At 43.7% G+C, this 16,359-nt stretch overlaps 1 protein-coding gene across 1 annotated transcript in view; it reads left to right on the forward strand.

Moving 5' to 3' along the window:
• The window catches only part of GTF2IRD1 (GTF2I repeat domain containing 1), a 1,520,245-nt gene extending 1,510,177 nt beyond the window's left edge, over window positions 1-10,068 (forward strand). The window contains exons 26-27 of the transcript XR_014520034.1: window positions 9,787-9,846; window positions 9,941-10,068. The gene's annotated coding sequence lies outside the window, so the exon portion shown is untranslated. The remainder of the gene's footprint in view (window positions 1-9,786; window positions 9,847-9,940) is intronic.
• The last annotated feature ends 6,291 nt before the right edge of the window (window positions 10,069-16,359 follow it).

Below are 16,359 nucleotides of genomic sequence, written 5' to 3' on the forward strand. Positions count from 1 at the left end.
CTCGGAGCCCCACTTGCCAAGGAACTATCAGAAATGCCCTTTAGCTCCCAATTGTTCCAGGTGTGCCTTTACCTGCCCCACACCTGACATCATGTATGGCATTGCGTGTGAATGGCATGGTGGAAATGACATAACTGGGCTCACAGGCAGGTTTTTTCTTTTTAGCAGGAACCTGGGGGAACTAAGCTCCCTTACCCTTTAAAAATTAAATTATTATTATTGTTGTTGTTTGGGGGTGGGTGGGACTGGAACAGATACGCACCCAATGTCTGAGCCAAAAAAACCACCTGTATCTGCAATCAATAAAGTTGTGGCCATTTCTAATCCAGATGATTGTCTGCTTGAGTTTATTTACCAAACCTATCCATTCTGAAGGAAATCAGCCCTGAGTGCTCACTGGAAGGACAGATCCTGAAGCTGAGGCTCCAATACTTTGGCCACCTCTTCTCATGAAGACTCCCTGGAAAAGACCCTGATGTTGGGAAAGATGGAGGGCACAAGGAGAAGGGGACGACAGAGGACGAGATGGTTGGACAGTGTTCTCGAAGCTACCAGCATGAGTTTGACCAAACTGCGGGAGGCAGTGAAAGACAGGAGTGCCTGGCGTGCTCTGGTCCATGGGGTCACGAAGAGTCAGACACGACTAAACAACTAAACAACAACAACAACATTTAGCCACTGAGATGGTGTGTGTGTGTGGCATTGCAACTGTGTCTGCAATAAACAAGCAAGCAAGCAAACTTTGTGATAAGTTTCCCCACCTTTTTCCAGAAAAAGCACTGCTCACAGGCTATTATTATTATTATTATTATTATTATTATTATTATTATTATTAACTGAATTTATATACCGTCCTATACCCGGACCCCCTCCGCCCTGTGACCCCCTCAAACATTATTTAATTGCATGATGGGGTTCTCCCACTACACCACCTTGGGAGAAATATTAAGGTCCTGTAATAGGGTCTATAACTACATGAGAAATGTAAATAATGGAAGGATGGTAGCAGAAAATGAACCAGTTCCAATCTCATACAGCAAATGGGCTTCTTATGGCCCTGGCCATAAACCTGGGTTAAAGCCACAATTCCTTTTTAATGTCTCACAGATTGATGGTGACAACGGGAAAGATGGGGGTCAGAATTGTACAAGTTGCAGATACTGAAATAACAGTGCTTGCTGCAACTCATACTAATTCCTCTGTTGGATCCTTAGTTAAAAGGGGCAGTTATCTAAGTATTCTATCCCAAAAAGATTCAAGATGTACTAGCTCCCAGTTGACCTACAAAAAGGAGAAGATTAAACATTAAAACTGGATTTTTCTTTCTTTCATCCTGGCCAAATGCTAAAGACCCTTTGGGGATGGGAAATGCTAGCATCAGCCAAAATTCAGATAAAAAAATTATTTTAATTGCTCCGAATAAATGCCTCCACATATTATTGAATGTAAAGAAATCAATGGCTTAGATCCAAAGTTCTTCCTGGCTCAGCTTTCTCCAGGGGAGTGACCGATTTTCATCTCCCCATTTCTGCAGTACATTGCGAACTGCCAAAAATGGGATTCAGAGGGTTCATCCAGAGTGACTTGCTGGGGGCTCAGAGACTGAAGAGGGAGTGATTGATTGATTGATTGATTGATTGACTTCCTCGTATGCTTCTTTTCCACAATGAGCCGTGCCCAAAGCAATTTACAGCAAACATTCAAAACATCGAAATGCAGAGCATTTGAAATACAGATATCCAAAACGCAGAAAATGTCACTAAATTAAAAAAGCGTTGAAAAACGATGATTTGGCAACCATAAGAATCAATGCAATATTTCAAAGGCAAGCAAGCAAACAAACAAAAAACAATCTAGGCTTAGATGCATAGCAAAACAAGAGTTAACCAGCAACAAAGTTTATGGTACTGGTGTTGCTGCACTCCAAACAACCTGGCTGAAATACAGTTCAGAGGGGAGGGGTAGATGACACAGAGATGGCTCCCATGTCTTTACTCCAGAAGAGGCTGACAGCAGCAAAAAAGCAGGGGGGGGGGAATGATGGAAAGTCTATTTCCCAGCCTTCTGGAAGTACCAACTGCTAGTGCAGGTCTCTTGCTGATGTTGTTCATCTTTTGAATCCAAGTTGTATTATTCATTCCCCACTTCACCTCCCTTTTCTGCATATATCCTGTGCATAAAGCTCTAATTGACAATGGTTGTAGAAAAAACCAGCATTTACAACTGGGTGTTTGCTTTTCCCCCTCTAAAGCCATCCTTTATAGAACTGGCTAACCTCCTCACCTTTCTTCTTTCACTGTCAATTTCATAGCAGATAGCAGCTGTTGCAATAAAAAACTTATTGCAGCTCAAACCCACAACAAACTTGTTTCTTACAAGGATGATATATTGGAAAATAAATCTTTGGACATGATTAAAAACAAAAGGTTCTATTTTTTTATATATAAAATAAAAGCATTTGCCAATGAACAGCGAACAGCAGAAAGTTTTTGGATTCTTGAAAAAGTTTGATCTCCAGCACAAGTTTGGACTCCAGAAGAACGGGTTGGGAAATGAATGAGAGTGGAGCAATAAGGATATGTTCATACTGGGGGTGTCAGAAAATTCTGACAAAAACAGAAATGGAAGTTGTTAGCGCTCACTTATTCAGCTCATGTCCAGAATGGAAATCAGTCCAGCAAATGTGACTGGTATTAGCTGTTGCTTTCAATTCACAAGAGAAACATAACTGATAACATTGCCCCCCCCCGTATTTGCATTGAAATGAAAGAGGTATAACAATGCTACCTGAAATTATGCTAGTTATGTATTTTTGTTACTGTGGACAGTGAGCTGAAGAAGGTAGGCTTTGCAATGACGGATTTATGAATAAGCTAAACAAACTGTAGCTTAGGGCCTCAGTCTCTTGGGGGCCCCAAAAAAATTAAAGGAAAAAAACCTGGATGTACATTTCCAACATATAATAATAATAAAAAAAACAAATCCATTAAAACCTACATACAGAAACAGTGTTTTGTGTTGTGTAGGCTCCTATGATGTAAGTAACGGGCCCCGCCTGCTAGCCAACTCCCAAAAATATCACCTATAAAGGGCCCCGTTACCTTCAATAGCTTAGGGCCTCATCAAACCTAAATCCAGCCCTGAGGCTCTGGGGGAAGGTGAACTGTGGTGGAATGAAAACCATGCTGCGTGTGACAGGAACAAATTCTGTATACAACACTAATGTCTCACATCAAATGTAAGACTCTATAACCTGAAGTCAAAATAAAAAAATTCCTTCCAGTAGCACCTTAAAGACCAACTAAGTTAGTTCTTGGTATGAGCTTTCGTGTGCATGCACACTTCTTCAGATGTGTGTATCTGAAGAAGTGTGCATGCACACGAAAGCTCATACCAAGAACTAACTTAGTTGGTCTTTAAGGTGCTACTGGAAGGAATTTTTTTATTTCGACTATGGCAGACCAACACGGCTACCTATCTGTATCTATAACCTGAATAAAGAGATGATGCATGTACTTTTCTAAACCCAGAAAATCTTTAATACATATATTTTTAAAGGAAAATGATTCCTTTTTACATTCCTGGTGAGCACTAAGTTGCCATAATAGTAGTGCTTTCCCATCCACTATAGATGGGGGAGAAGTTCATTTTTTTCTTCTCATTTCAATCTGAAACTGCCTTATTCACATTTCTTGAATCATTATGCAAACCCAAACACCGCCATCCTTAGAAATTCAGACTTCTCCGAATTTTGTGATGAAGTTCTGCAAACAGTGTTTACAAAAATGCATAAATTAGGGGAAGCGGTACATAAAATGCATGCAATGATCTCTGCTGATCAATTTTACACAACTTTGTCTTATGTCAGTTTCCTTTTCATAGTGATGTTTTCAGTGGCATCACTCTATTTACTCTGAATGTCGTAATTATGACTTTAGGAGGATTTTGTTCTTTGTTAAGGCCATCCTGAGATTTTCACAAAGGGTGTTAGGGCATAAACAAAATAAACCAGGCAAGTTTGATTCCTGACATAATGTTATTCTGCTGCTGTGGACAACTTTCAAAAACCCGCCTTCTGTCCAATTCTATCTGATTTGCTTCCCATTTGGAGTGTGTGGGGGGAAGCTTATTGACAGCTGAAACACACATATTACAGCACAAGCTGGGCTGCATGTAATAAGATACCTCATAAGCCATCAAGAAACAAAGGCAGGTAGGTGAAATGTCAATAAAAAACGAATAAAACAGATCAAAAGAACAGCTGGCTGATATAACTGCAACATTTACCGTTGCCATTACAGTCAACTTACGAGGCCAAAGGCCTTTATGAATAAAATATATGTTTCCCATGCCAGGAGCTGTTAGGGCCTGAGCTGCATCCTGAGCAGCTGCCAGGGATGGAGAACCTGTAGTCCTCCAGGTCCTGTTTAATTATAACACTCAGCATCCCTGACTATCAGTGATTGGGACAGATCGGAGTTGGATTCCAATAATATCTGGAGCAGGCATAGCCAAACTCGGCCCTCCAGATGTTTTGGGACTACAATTCCCATGTTCCCTAGCTAACAGGACCAGTGGTCAGAGATGATGGGAATTGTATTCCCAAAACACCTGGAGGGCCGAGTTTGCCTATGCCCAATCTGGAGGGTTACAGGTTCCCCATGCCCAGCATAGGTTTTTCAGTAGTAAGCTCAGCCAGGCCCTGTAGACACTGCTCAGCCAGGCAGGCCATTGGATCCCTCTGCAAATTGGTGTTTCCTGTCCTAGCTACAACTTGTTTGAGTGTCATGGGCTCCCTGGGCTTTGGTATCTTTCTGTAGTCCTTGGTTCCAGGGGAATTCTAAAGCACATACATGTATGCTGAAGATCCTAGATTCATTTCTCAGCATCTCAGGATCTTCAGGTAGGACAGGGACCTATTTGAAACCCTGGAGAGTCGCTTTAAATCAGTGTAGACAACATTTAGCTAAGTAGGCTAATTCAGTATGAATCAGCTTCCTAATGTTCCTATGATTCTGACTTCCAGTTCATTTCTCAGCCCTGCTTTCTCATTTGCCCTTTAGTTTTGACTTATTTTTTGGTCCTCAGTTCTGGTTTGTCCTATGGCTCCTAGCTTATCAATGGGAAAAGTGCTGTTGACTCAGGTCCTACTTGTGAGCTTCTCATGGGCATCTAGTTGGCCATTATGAGAACATGGTACTGGACTGGATGAGTCTTTGGGCTGATCAAGCAGGGCTCTTACTGCATTCTCAATCTGTTCCTGCCAGTGGGAGGAAAATAATCAGAAATGGTGCCATACTTTTTTTAAAAAATGAATATATCCTAAGCTGACTGTTATAGACACTGTAAACATTGCAACCTCGTCAACTGATTGCTCTGTTCATTTGAAGTTTTACCTACCTGTGCTTATGTATTGATTGTTATCTTGTATTTTACCGTTAGCCACCATGTGCACCATCTGATAAAAAGCTATTACATTTCACAAGGAAGTAAATGTAATCCCACCGCTATTTCCAAATTTCAGTGGATATGGTTAACTTGGGTACATGCAAGTTTCACTGTTCCATAGTAGAATGGCAGGAGTGGTTGGTGGGGTGAAAGTCAAAAAGACCAACTTTAAGTAGATCCACAGCCCATCACAGGTCAAGCCAACTAATTCTAGTTTTGTCCCCATCCCTTTCCCTGCTGCATTCTAAGGACAACACTGAGATGGAGGAGGAGGAAGAAGCCAACAGCTAGGACCATGCCTGAAAGTAAAAAGACAGGAAGGTAGGGGCTGGCTGATGGCAGATTGAGATGAGTGCCCCATTCACTTGAATGGACCAGCCACCATTAGCCAACTGCAAACAGGAGATGCTTGGCTGGACTGCTTTTCTCAAAAACTTCTTAGGGAAGTCAGTGGAGTCAGGACCATGGACAACTCCCAATGGGCCCCATTGGCTGGGGCCATCCTTCCTATTGTAGCTGGTGGGGGCTGGCTGGGGGCAGACTGAAGTTATTGGAGCAGGGGCCCGTTCATACTAATGGACCAACCCCAATTTGTAAAGCAAGACTGTTCTAGTCAGTGGATCCCAAACCACCAGATTTTAGTTCAAAACCAGAGCATGAGCATGATAGGAACTGTTGGCTCATTCTTAAGAAGTTTTTACTACTTCCCAAAGTGTTACTTCTGCTGTTAAAAAGAGTCTGACAACATTATCCATTCAAAGGCAATTACCACTTCCATTAGGGAAGTGCCGTATTGCATATGTCTTCATCAGAAGTCCCAATCTTGTCTTAATACTCCTCCCCCACACCAGTCGCTATTTTTCCATAATGAATTTATCTAAGATAATAAAGTGAATGCTGCAAACTGCATTTTCCCTAGACAGTCCTAATTGCAAGGGGGAAAAGATAGATGCTTTGCAAGATTAATATGGCAGGATAAAATATAGAACATAAAAGGGAGGGGGGGAAAGTACAAAGAATGCTAAACGCAAGAAATGGAAAGTAGCCAAAAATCAATCCATTCCCTCTAATATGGATAACTCTATCACTAATTTAGAATAAAATTAATTAGGCAGATGCTGGGTTGTCACTTCCTTTACCCTGGTAGTAATTTATATGTTGGAGGCACAAATCAATGAACAGTGTGGGGCTTTATCATCGTTGGCAAAGAAGTGAGAAGTTTGTGTTCCACCACCTCCTTTGGAATTGCTTTGGAGCCACCAGGCTTCATTAGGTTGTTCAACTTCCAATAGCCCAAGACATCATGGCTAATGGTCAGGGATGGAGGGAGCTGTAGTCAACATCTAGGTGTCTGTAGGTTCCCCATCCTGGAATGTTGAGGTGGCATATTCAACTGAATTTTGTTTAGATCAGACCTTCTGAAACCAATGAACATGACAAGGTTAGGTTAATTAATTTTAAGTGGTCATCTAATTCAACCCCCTGCAGTGCTGGTCTGTTCCAGTTAAAACATACAGGCATTTTTCAAACACCAGGAAGAACTTTCTGACAACAAGAGCTGTTGGACAGTGGAACAGTCTGCCACAAGAAGTAGTGGACTTTCCTTGCTTGGAGGTTTTTATGCAGAGGTTGGATGGCAATCTGTCATGTATAATCTAGTTGAGTCTTCTATGTTGAAGGGGATTGGACTAGATGAAACTTGGGGTCCCTTCCAACTCTACAATTCTATGATTCTGTCATTCAAAGCAACATTGATTGCAGCAGGTCGATAACACTTCACATTGCTCTGAAAGAAAACACCAGACACAAAAACATAAAACCATCCTTGTGGAATCTCTGTCTGGTATATATTAAACTTTATCCCGAACAGATTATAGTAAATCAGAAATGCATTACTGTAATGCTTTTTCCTGGCTTTTTTCTTTCTTTCTTTCAAAGAAAGGGAAAGCCATAGCAACCTTACTAAAGAGGTTTCTCAGTGGCTCATTAAGAGTGACATTTGCTGAGACAAACTTAATTCTAATGGCTAGAATGGATTGGAATTGGGACGAGCGTCACCACCTCCCTTTTTAGTACACTATCAGTTCAAATGTCTCTACAGCTCCTGCAGAAGTTTACTCCATAACCTGTGTCTCGTTTCTTTATTTCTGCCCTCCTAATGCAATTTACCTTTGCAACAGTGTTTCCTGAGCTTAAGTTGGGGGGTGGGGGACCTTTTTTCAGCCCAAAGACTACATTAGGCTGCCACACAATACCCATTCCACATTTGTAAGAACTCAGTCATTAAGTGTGGCAGCACCTACACTTTGGAACTCCCTGCCAATTGATCTCAAGCAGGTATCTTCACAGATGCTTGGGGACATGGGTGGCGCTGTGGGTTAAACCACAGAGCCTAGGACGTGCCAATCAGAAGGTCGGCGGTTCGAATCCCCACGATGGTGTGAGCTCCCGTTGCTCGGACCCTGCTCCTGCCCACCTAACAGTTCGAAAGCATGTCAAAGTGCAAATAGATAAATAGGTACCGCTCCGGCGGGAAGGTAAACAGCGTTTCCGTGCGCTGCTCTGGTTTGCCAGAAGCGGCTTAGTCATGCTGGCCACATGACCCGGAAGCTGTACGCTGACTCCCTCGTCCAATAAAGCGAGCTGAGCACTGCAATCCCAGAGTCAGTCACGACTGGACCTAATGGTCAAGGGTCCCTTTACCTTTACTTTACCCAGATGCTTAGAAAAGCTGGTGAGAATTTTCATCTGTTTTAGCATTTAAACTTTTTGTATGTTTTAAAGTATTGCGATTTCCCCCTTGAATTTCTTGTTTTTATTGGGGTTTTTTAAAAAACACAGACACGTACTTCGTTTTTGTTTTTACAATCAAAGAGTGTGTACATTTTATGAAGCAAGTCAATTCCCTTCCAGACCACCTTCAAAGAACCACATGCCAGTGCTGGGCAAGATCAGAGATTAAAGCAGGCTAAGCCACAAATGCAATGTTTGTGCAGTAGGCTCTCTCATCTTTTTCCTCCACTCACACAGCAAGAGGTACTGTATTTACTTGAGTCTAATGTGCCATCGAATCTAATGCACACCTCAATTTTCAGAACCCTGAAACCAAAAGAAGTATTTGCTGGGAAATGTTAATGTGTCATCAAATCTAATGCACACCTTGATTTTTGCGACATAATTTGGGCAAAAAAGGTGAGCTTTAGATTTTGGTAAATACGGTATTATCCAAGTTCAACAATACCTCCCAGCCAGCAGGGGGCAGTGAGGGGAGAATATTAAGGGCCATATACATTTAAAATGCCTGTGGCATACTTCTCTTTTTTAATAATATTTTTAATTGAATTTCCATTTTATAATATTTAAATACATCTTTAATACACTCTTTACTTATTTGCTTATACGCCTTCCCTCTCTCCCGCCTCATGGTTTTCATAATTCATTAAATACTACTCAATTATTTTTAATAGGGAAGATCAAGCTAGTTAACAAATAAATGGCAGAATGTTTATCAGAGTTAAATAATATCAAATAAAACACAAAACATTATGTAGAGAAACTTACAAATGTTGTGTTGGTCACCTAGCCATTGACAGGCCAATCCGCCATAAATTTGTCTAATCTTCTTTTAAAGCCATCCAATAAATTAGAATACACAACTCTTTCAGAAACAATTTAAGTCACGTGGTGGATTTGACATTCTGAGAGAAGTTCCAGAGATCACTCTTTTTCTCTTGGTTGCCTCCCTGTTCTGGTAACTGCGGGTTTGTTATTTAATGCACTGAAGCGGATTTATTGCTCTGACGGTCAAGAAGGCCAACATAGAAGGGAACACCTCATCTCATCTCCTGACCCATGTCAAATTAAGGATTAGTTGAGTGTTTGAGAGGGAAAGAGAGAGAGAGGGAATTAACTCTTCAATGAGATTTTAATTACTAGAAGCACAAAGTGACTGCCTTCACCAATTAAAAAGGAAGGGGGGGGCAGCTTCTCAGAATTGGCTCTGTGCCAGACTACATGGTGCACGGATGCCAGAAACAGCTCTCAAGCAAACAACCCCAAATATACTGCAACCTTTGTGCTGTTTTTATGCTGATCTGGTGGTATTATGGTTCAACCTGCTGTCTAAAATGAGTTATAAATTAGGACTGTACACAGACCACTGTCAGGGTTGGAGTCAGGTATAGGCCTGACAAAAACAATAAATCACCCGAGGCCAGTGCAGTCAAATATTTATTCAAGGAAGCAAACCATACCTCAGACCTAGTGGTCTCAGCAACTCTTTCTAGGAGGTCTTGCCCCTGCTGAAGGTCCCTGCCTTCTCAGTGTCCACTAGGACAGGGCAGTGGTGGAGCAAACCAACTGGGCGCCTGGGGCGGCATGCGTACCCTGTGCCCAGGGGTGGGGCCAACATAGCTGTCAACTTTTCCCTTTTCTTGCGAGGAATCCTATTCGGAATAAGGGAATTTCCCTTAAAAAAAGGAAAAGTTGACAGCTATGGGGGCCAACCACCCACGGGGTGGGGTGAGCTGGGGCAGGACACTCCGTGGGGCCTGCATGCTGCCTCCCACTCAGCATCCCTACAGCTGAGGGGGAGGCAGCGGGTGGGCCATTGGGGGCAGCGTGGCGCCCAAGCCACTGCATCACTCCCAGGAGAGATGTGTGGCTCAGATGTGATGAAGGCGCCACGGTGAGTGCCGCCCAGCATTTTGTCACCCCCCTCAGTGGTGACACCTGGGGTGGCCCACCTTCCTCTGCCCCGGGACAGGGTCTTTCCAACACAGTCTCAGGCTGTGTCTGTGCAGAGCAGAACAGAGCTGATCCAGGGAGGCGGAGAGTGGAGAGCCAGTGTGGTGTAGCACATGCAGCTGCTGGGTGACCTTGGGCTAGTCACACTTCTTTGAAGTCTCTCAGCCCCACTTACCTCACAGAGTGTTTGTTGTGGTGGAGGAAGGGAAAGGAGAATGTTAGCCACTTTGAGACTCCTTCGGGTAGTGATAAAGCGGCAGCTTGTCTCCACTTTGCCTCTTGCCCTCCCCCTCCAGCTCCCGCTTCAGTCTCAGAGTCCAAACTGTTTAATTAGGCTTTTGAACTAATAAAACATGTGGGATGGGGGCATCTGGCTACACCAGCTGGTGGTGGTAGGTATCTCAGAGTCTACTCAAATCCAAATGTTCATAGAGAGAGAGAAAAGGGGGGAACCAAGGGCCACTGAAGAAGTGCTCCAATAGCCACCTTCATTTGGAGATCCCCTTGTAGAGAACTTCAGAGCATTAAAGGGCCAAACCTCTGGCCAGTCCTCCTCTTTTCCAAAGTCTCCCACCTGGTGCACTTCCTGAACCACTGGACTAGTGGTGGGAAGCATATGGTGCCCCAGGAGAATTTGCCCATGAAAGACCAGGCTCTCACTCTACAGGTCCTAGTGGTTCCTCTGGGACCTCCTGTTCATCAGCCTCAGGCACAGTGGTCTTCCTGTCTTCTGGAGTCAGCTCTGAGCCCTGTGCTTGCAGCCTCCAGCCTGTGTCCAGACCACCACACGGCTTGTGACACCAAATGCCAAGCAATTCCTGGATGATCAGGATGGCTTGACTTCGGAGAAGTTCAGAATGAATTGTCTTCGCCTATTTTGTCAGCAAGCAAACAGAGCAGGGAGCCAGCTTGTTTCTTCAACCCCTTCTCCATTTGATTGCTTTGATGCTGTTGCTTGGCAACTAGAAAGGGGAAAAAAATATGTCCTGGTGTCAAGCCTACTGCATGTTATACATATGAACACCCTAGTTTGATGTGCGGCTCAGTACCCTTATTACGGTTTAATTAGACTGCCTATCAAAGCTAACCAACAAAACAAATCACTATTTGGGTTCCTGAGTGGCACAGAGGGCTGTTACATTCCCTTGTCAGAGAAGCGAGATGGGGAGAACAAAAATACACTCTCAGTTGTTCATGTGCTCCTATTACTGCTATTTATGTGCCACGGACAGTTCTTATTTCTTATGGTACCCAGGAGGGATGTTTTTCGAGATGCTCTCATAATGAGAAACCTTTTCAGGTCTTAACATAGGAAGCCTTAGACCACTGATCCACGTTGCTCAGTACTGCCCACACTGATTGGCAGCAACCCATCGAGTTCTCACAGGGGAACCTGCAAGTAGGATATGAGCACACCAGTACTTTCCCAACCTGCAATTCCCAACACTTGGGTTTCAGAGGCATTACTGTCTGTGATTGTGGAGGCCATGGTTGTTTTGTCATTTTGTTTCAGCTCTAGTTACAAATATACAAAAGTCCATTTTCTTTTTTACCCAGGAGAGCACTAGTGAGTATAAGGTAAAGGTAAAGGGACCCCTGACCATTAGGTCCAGTCGTGGCCGACTCTGGGGTTGCGGTGCTCATCTCGCTTTATCGGCCGAAGGAGCCGGTGTACAGCTTCCAGGTCATGTGGCCAGCATGACTAAGCCACTTCTGGCGAACCAGAGCAGCACACGGAAACACCGTTTACCTTCCCACTGGAGTGGTACCTATTTATCTACTTGCACTTGGACGTGCTTTCAAACTGCTAGGTTGGCAGGAGCAGGGACCGAGCAATAGGAGCTCACCCCGTCGCGGGGATTTGAACTGCCGACCTTCTGATTGGCAAGTCCTAGGCTCTGTGGTTTAACCCACAGCGCCACCCGTGTCCCTTCGGCTCTAGTTACAAATATACAAAAGTCCATTTTCTTTTTTACCTGGGAGAGCGCTAGTGAGTATGTCATTACCTAATTTCCTCAAAAGAACATGGTGCCTCCGGTCGAAACTGCTAGCAACAAAGGCATTGGCCAAGCTGCAATTCTTGGAAGAAGAAAAAACTTAAATAACCTTCCTGGTCTTTTGCAGAGATTTCCATCTCCCTCTGTCCTTATGAATGATACATAAATGCCGCTCAAGGAGGCCATTTCAGAGTAGCTAAGGCACTCAGCTGTGGGTGACTTAGGCCAAACATGTTTTGGTGACATATTTATTTTGAAATAATGATTATTCAAGTAAGCAGCATAAAGGAAATTCGGAAATGAGTGAAACATCCAAGAAATAAGTCATTTTCTTGTTCCTTTTAAGGAACAAGCTCTTTGTAGCTGCGTGTTCTCCTGCTATGTTTGCAATACACATAAATTCTCTTTCCTTTCTTTTACATCACTATGCCTCATTAAAAGGCGCTTATAATCACAAAGACCTCACTTCCAAGGCTATATCCCAACAGAGTTATCTCTCTCTCTCTTTTTCTCTGGCTCGGTTCAGAAGTTATGTTCTACAGTTTGCAATGCAAGCTATGGTTTACACATCAGGAGCATGCCAGAGCCTTGTGCATGGTCTTCTTCATGCCCATGTGCAAAGTCTAGCCATGTTGACACTATACATTTAAATACTACTTTAAAAAGGCATGGCTTCCCTCAATGAATCCTGGGAACTGTAGTTTGTTAAGGGTGCTGAAAGTTGTTCCTCTTGTAGAGCAAAATTTGCAGAGTGGCTTCTTCCCAATGGAACTCTGGTGACTGTAGCTCTAGAGAGGAATAGGGATATCCTAAGAATCCTCAGCACATTTAAGAAACTACAATTCCCAGGATTCTTTGGGGTAGTCATGCCTATTTAAAGTGGCACAATACTGCATTAAATAAACTGAGGGTTTTTACAATCAAATGGCATAAAAAATCACTTAGTGGTGCAGCAATAAAACTGCAAGAGCATTTGCAAAGCTTAGCAGGGTCCAGTATGGTTTCAGATTGGATGGGGTACCATGTGTTGAAATTTACTGCTTGCACGGGGTTGGACTAGATGATCCTCAGGGTCAATTCCAACTCTACATGATGCCAATTAGGAATAAGATCTGAATTTCTGTTTGTTGTTGTTTGAGTATTTTGCTTGTTTGTTTGTTGTTTGAGTATTTATTTCTGTATGCATTAGTTAGCATAATGGATCAATAGTTGAAACAAGGGCACTTGAAGATCACAGTAAAAGCATAAATCATCTCTTAAGTTTTCAACCACGAACAAGAGTGTAAGGAGATTGGTTCCCTCTTCAAGGCAGCCTTCCCCATCTTGGTGCCATCCAGAGCTTCAGATCCCATCTGCCCCAGCTATCATAACCAATAGTTCAGGATGATGGGTGGTGTAGTTCAACAATATTTGGAGAGTACCATCAGCACTAGTCATCATGGCCAGTGCTCCAGGGTGATGAGGGTTGCAGTTCAAAAATATCCCTAAGACCTTGCCCACAAATTCAGAACAATTACTTCTGAGCACATCTGAATGCATTCTGATTAAAAAACACAAAAAAACACACACATGCAAACAAACAAAAAACAGCAACAAGAAAATCAACTCCCAGCATGAAGAAAGCTTTCATATTCAAGGAAAGAGTCCAAGCTGAGTCTTCACTCTTTCTTATAGGATCAGCAGGTACCGGAAGCTTAGCTGAAACACGTGGAGGTCCACAAGAATGGGGCATTAGGAAAGTCGCACGCAGAGATGTACCTGCAACCTGCAGTCTCGATGCCTCTGAACAACAGCTGCTGAGTGAAGGCAGCAATTCTGAAAAGGAGGAGAGTTAGATGGTATCAGGAGAAGATGCAGCCAGCAGTCATGTAGGTCTTGGCCTCTGTGTGGGTTTTGTCTCCCTAAACACAGAGATTCCCTGTGCTTTGAAAATTTGAATAGGAGTGCTACATTGATTGCATAGGAAATCTTTGGGTTTAGCGGGGAGAAAGGGTGGGGCAGTGGTAGTGGGAGGAGAACACTGGTTGGATGAGGAGAGGATGAAAGGAGACACAAGGTGTTCACATTAAGCCGAGGGATGGATGTCCCCAATTAGGTTCAGGTTCACAATGCGTATACAGACTGCTACTAAATTTGAAATCAAGGTTCTGTCTAGTAAGTACAGTATTTTTCGCCCTATAGGACGCACTTTTTCCCCTCCAAAACTGAAGGGGAAATGTGTGTGCGTCCTATGGGGCGAATGCAGGCTTTTGCTGAAGCCTGGAGAGCGAGAGGGGTCGGTGCGCACCGACCCCTCTCGCTCTCCAGGCTTCAGGAAGCTATCCGCAAGTCTTACAAGCCCAGCGGGATGTCCCGTGGGCTCGCAAGGCTTGCGGGCAGCAGCCTGCAGCCCAAAAGCTGGGGGACAGCGGGGAGGCGCAGCGCCGCCACCCCGCTATTCCCCGACCTGATCTGGAGGCTGGCGGGGGGGGGGAGCAAGCTTGCTTCTCCCCCCTGCCAGCCCCACAAGCTAGGGGGATAGCGGGGTGGCGGAGCGCCGCCATCCCGCTATTCCCCAACCTGATCTGGAGGCTGGGGGGAAGCAAGCTTGCTTCTCCCCCCGCCAGCCCCACAAGCTCGCGGGATAGTGGGGAGGTGGAGCGCCGCCATCCCGCTATTCCCCGACCTGATCTGGAAACTCGGGGGACAGCGGGGCAAGCTGTCCCTGAAGGCAGAAGAGGGAGACGGAGCGCTCCGTCTCCCTCTTCTAGCTTGGGGATGGCTGCGCAAACCTGGGGGGGGGGGGAATAAAAATGTTTCCCTTGATTTCCCCCCAAAAAAACTAGGTGCATCCTATGGGCCGGTGCGTCCTATAGGGCGAAAAATACGGTAATGGAAGCTAGTCCTCTCCTCAAAGATAGCCAAGCAAGGGGGCAGGAATCCCATTCCATCACAGGTTAACTTGCTGGACTTTTTGCTTCTCTGGAAGATTATATATATACTCTTGCTCTTCCATTTTCTTTTTTGCAATCTTTTGAGCAGAGACTGCTGGAATAAAGGATTATTTATGGAGCAATTTGCCAAGAAGATTGTTTCTTGGAATTAAGTTATTTTACATCCTTGACATGCTGCAAAGCATTGGAAAAAAGGAAGGGCGGGGGGAATTAGAACAATGAAAGACATTACAGCACTAGATGTATAGTAGCCAAAGATGGAATAAGTTGCTTAGCAAATCTTGGGTTTTTAGAGCTTTGAAACATCTGTACCCAAAGTTTCCCAGAAGGCATGCCAAAGTAAATTGCTATATAGCAGAAATGTCATTCTTTGGGCTGTCTGAGTTAACAAATGCTCTGGTAAGTTGGAATAGGACAGGTGTAGTGGAATAGAGTTGTAGGAAATAGGCATGGAAGCATCTGTTAATTTCAGTTTCTCATTTTCTCCGGACTTAATTTCAGTTTTCCATGTTTCTGCAACAGATTGCATTTTTTTCCCCAAAAAAACCCCCAAAAAACAAATTTGTCAACATATTAGTATGAATTTCTCCAAATAGACACTTTTTTGTATGCTTAATACAAAAAATACATATTTTTGTTTCGGCAATTTCCCCATATCCAATGGATTTTTTGTATGTTATTTTCACTCATGTGTGCACTTATACGCACACTTCCCCCTAACATATGATTATTATTTTTGCACACACTGGTTGGTTGGAGACGTGGATCGCAAATGCTGGAGAAGTGCAAATTTCAAAGAATAGCTGTGTTTTGGTTGCATTAGGAGAGCAGAAATAAAGAGGTGAGACATAACGTACAGGATAAACTAGGGCCATTTTATTAAGTGCAGCTTAAGAACAAAAGAATGATAGAACTCAATTACTGGTACTTCTAAACATCCAAGCTGCTTAAAAGGAACGAGAGCATGGTGTCCTGTTGTAGGGGGCATCTTTACGTTGGAGGGAGAGAAACTTTCAACTGAATCGTTTGCTACTTTAAACAAAAGGATAGTACATGAGAGATTTAAAGAAAGATATCTCACAACACCTTATCCCCTATGTGTCTAGTAGGTCACTGCAGTCTGTGGGAGAGCTTCTGCTCCAAGTCCCAAAGATAGCTGGAACCTACTGCACCTAGAAGTTCGAAAGCACGTCAAAGTGCAAATAGATAAATAGGTACCGCTCCAGTGGGAAGGT

This window comes from Podarcis liolepis (genome assembly GCF_965112155.1).
Source record: "Podarcis liolepis genome assembly, chromosome: 16".
NCBI lineage: Eukaryota > Metazoa > Chordata > Lepidosauria > Squamata > Lacertidae > Podarcis > Podarcis liolepis.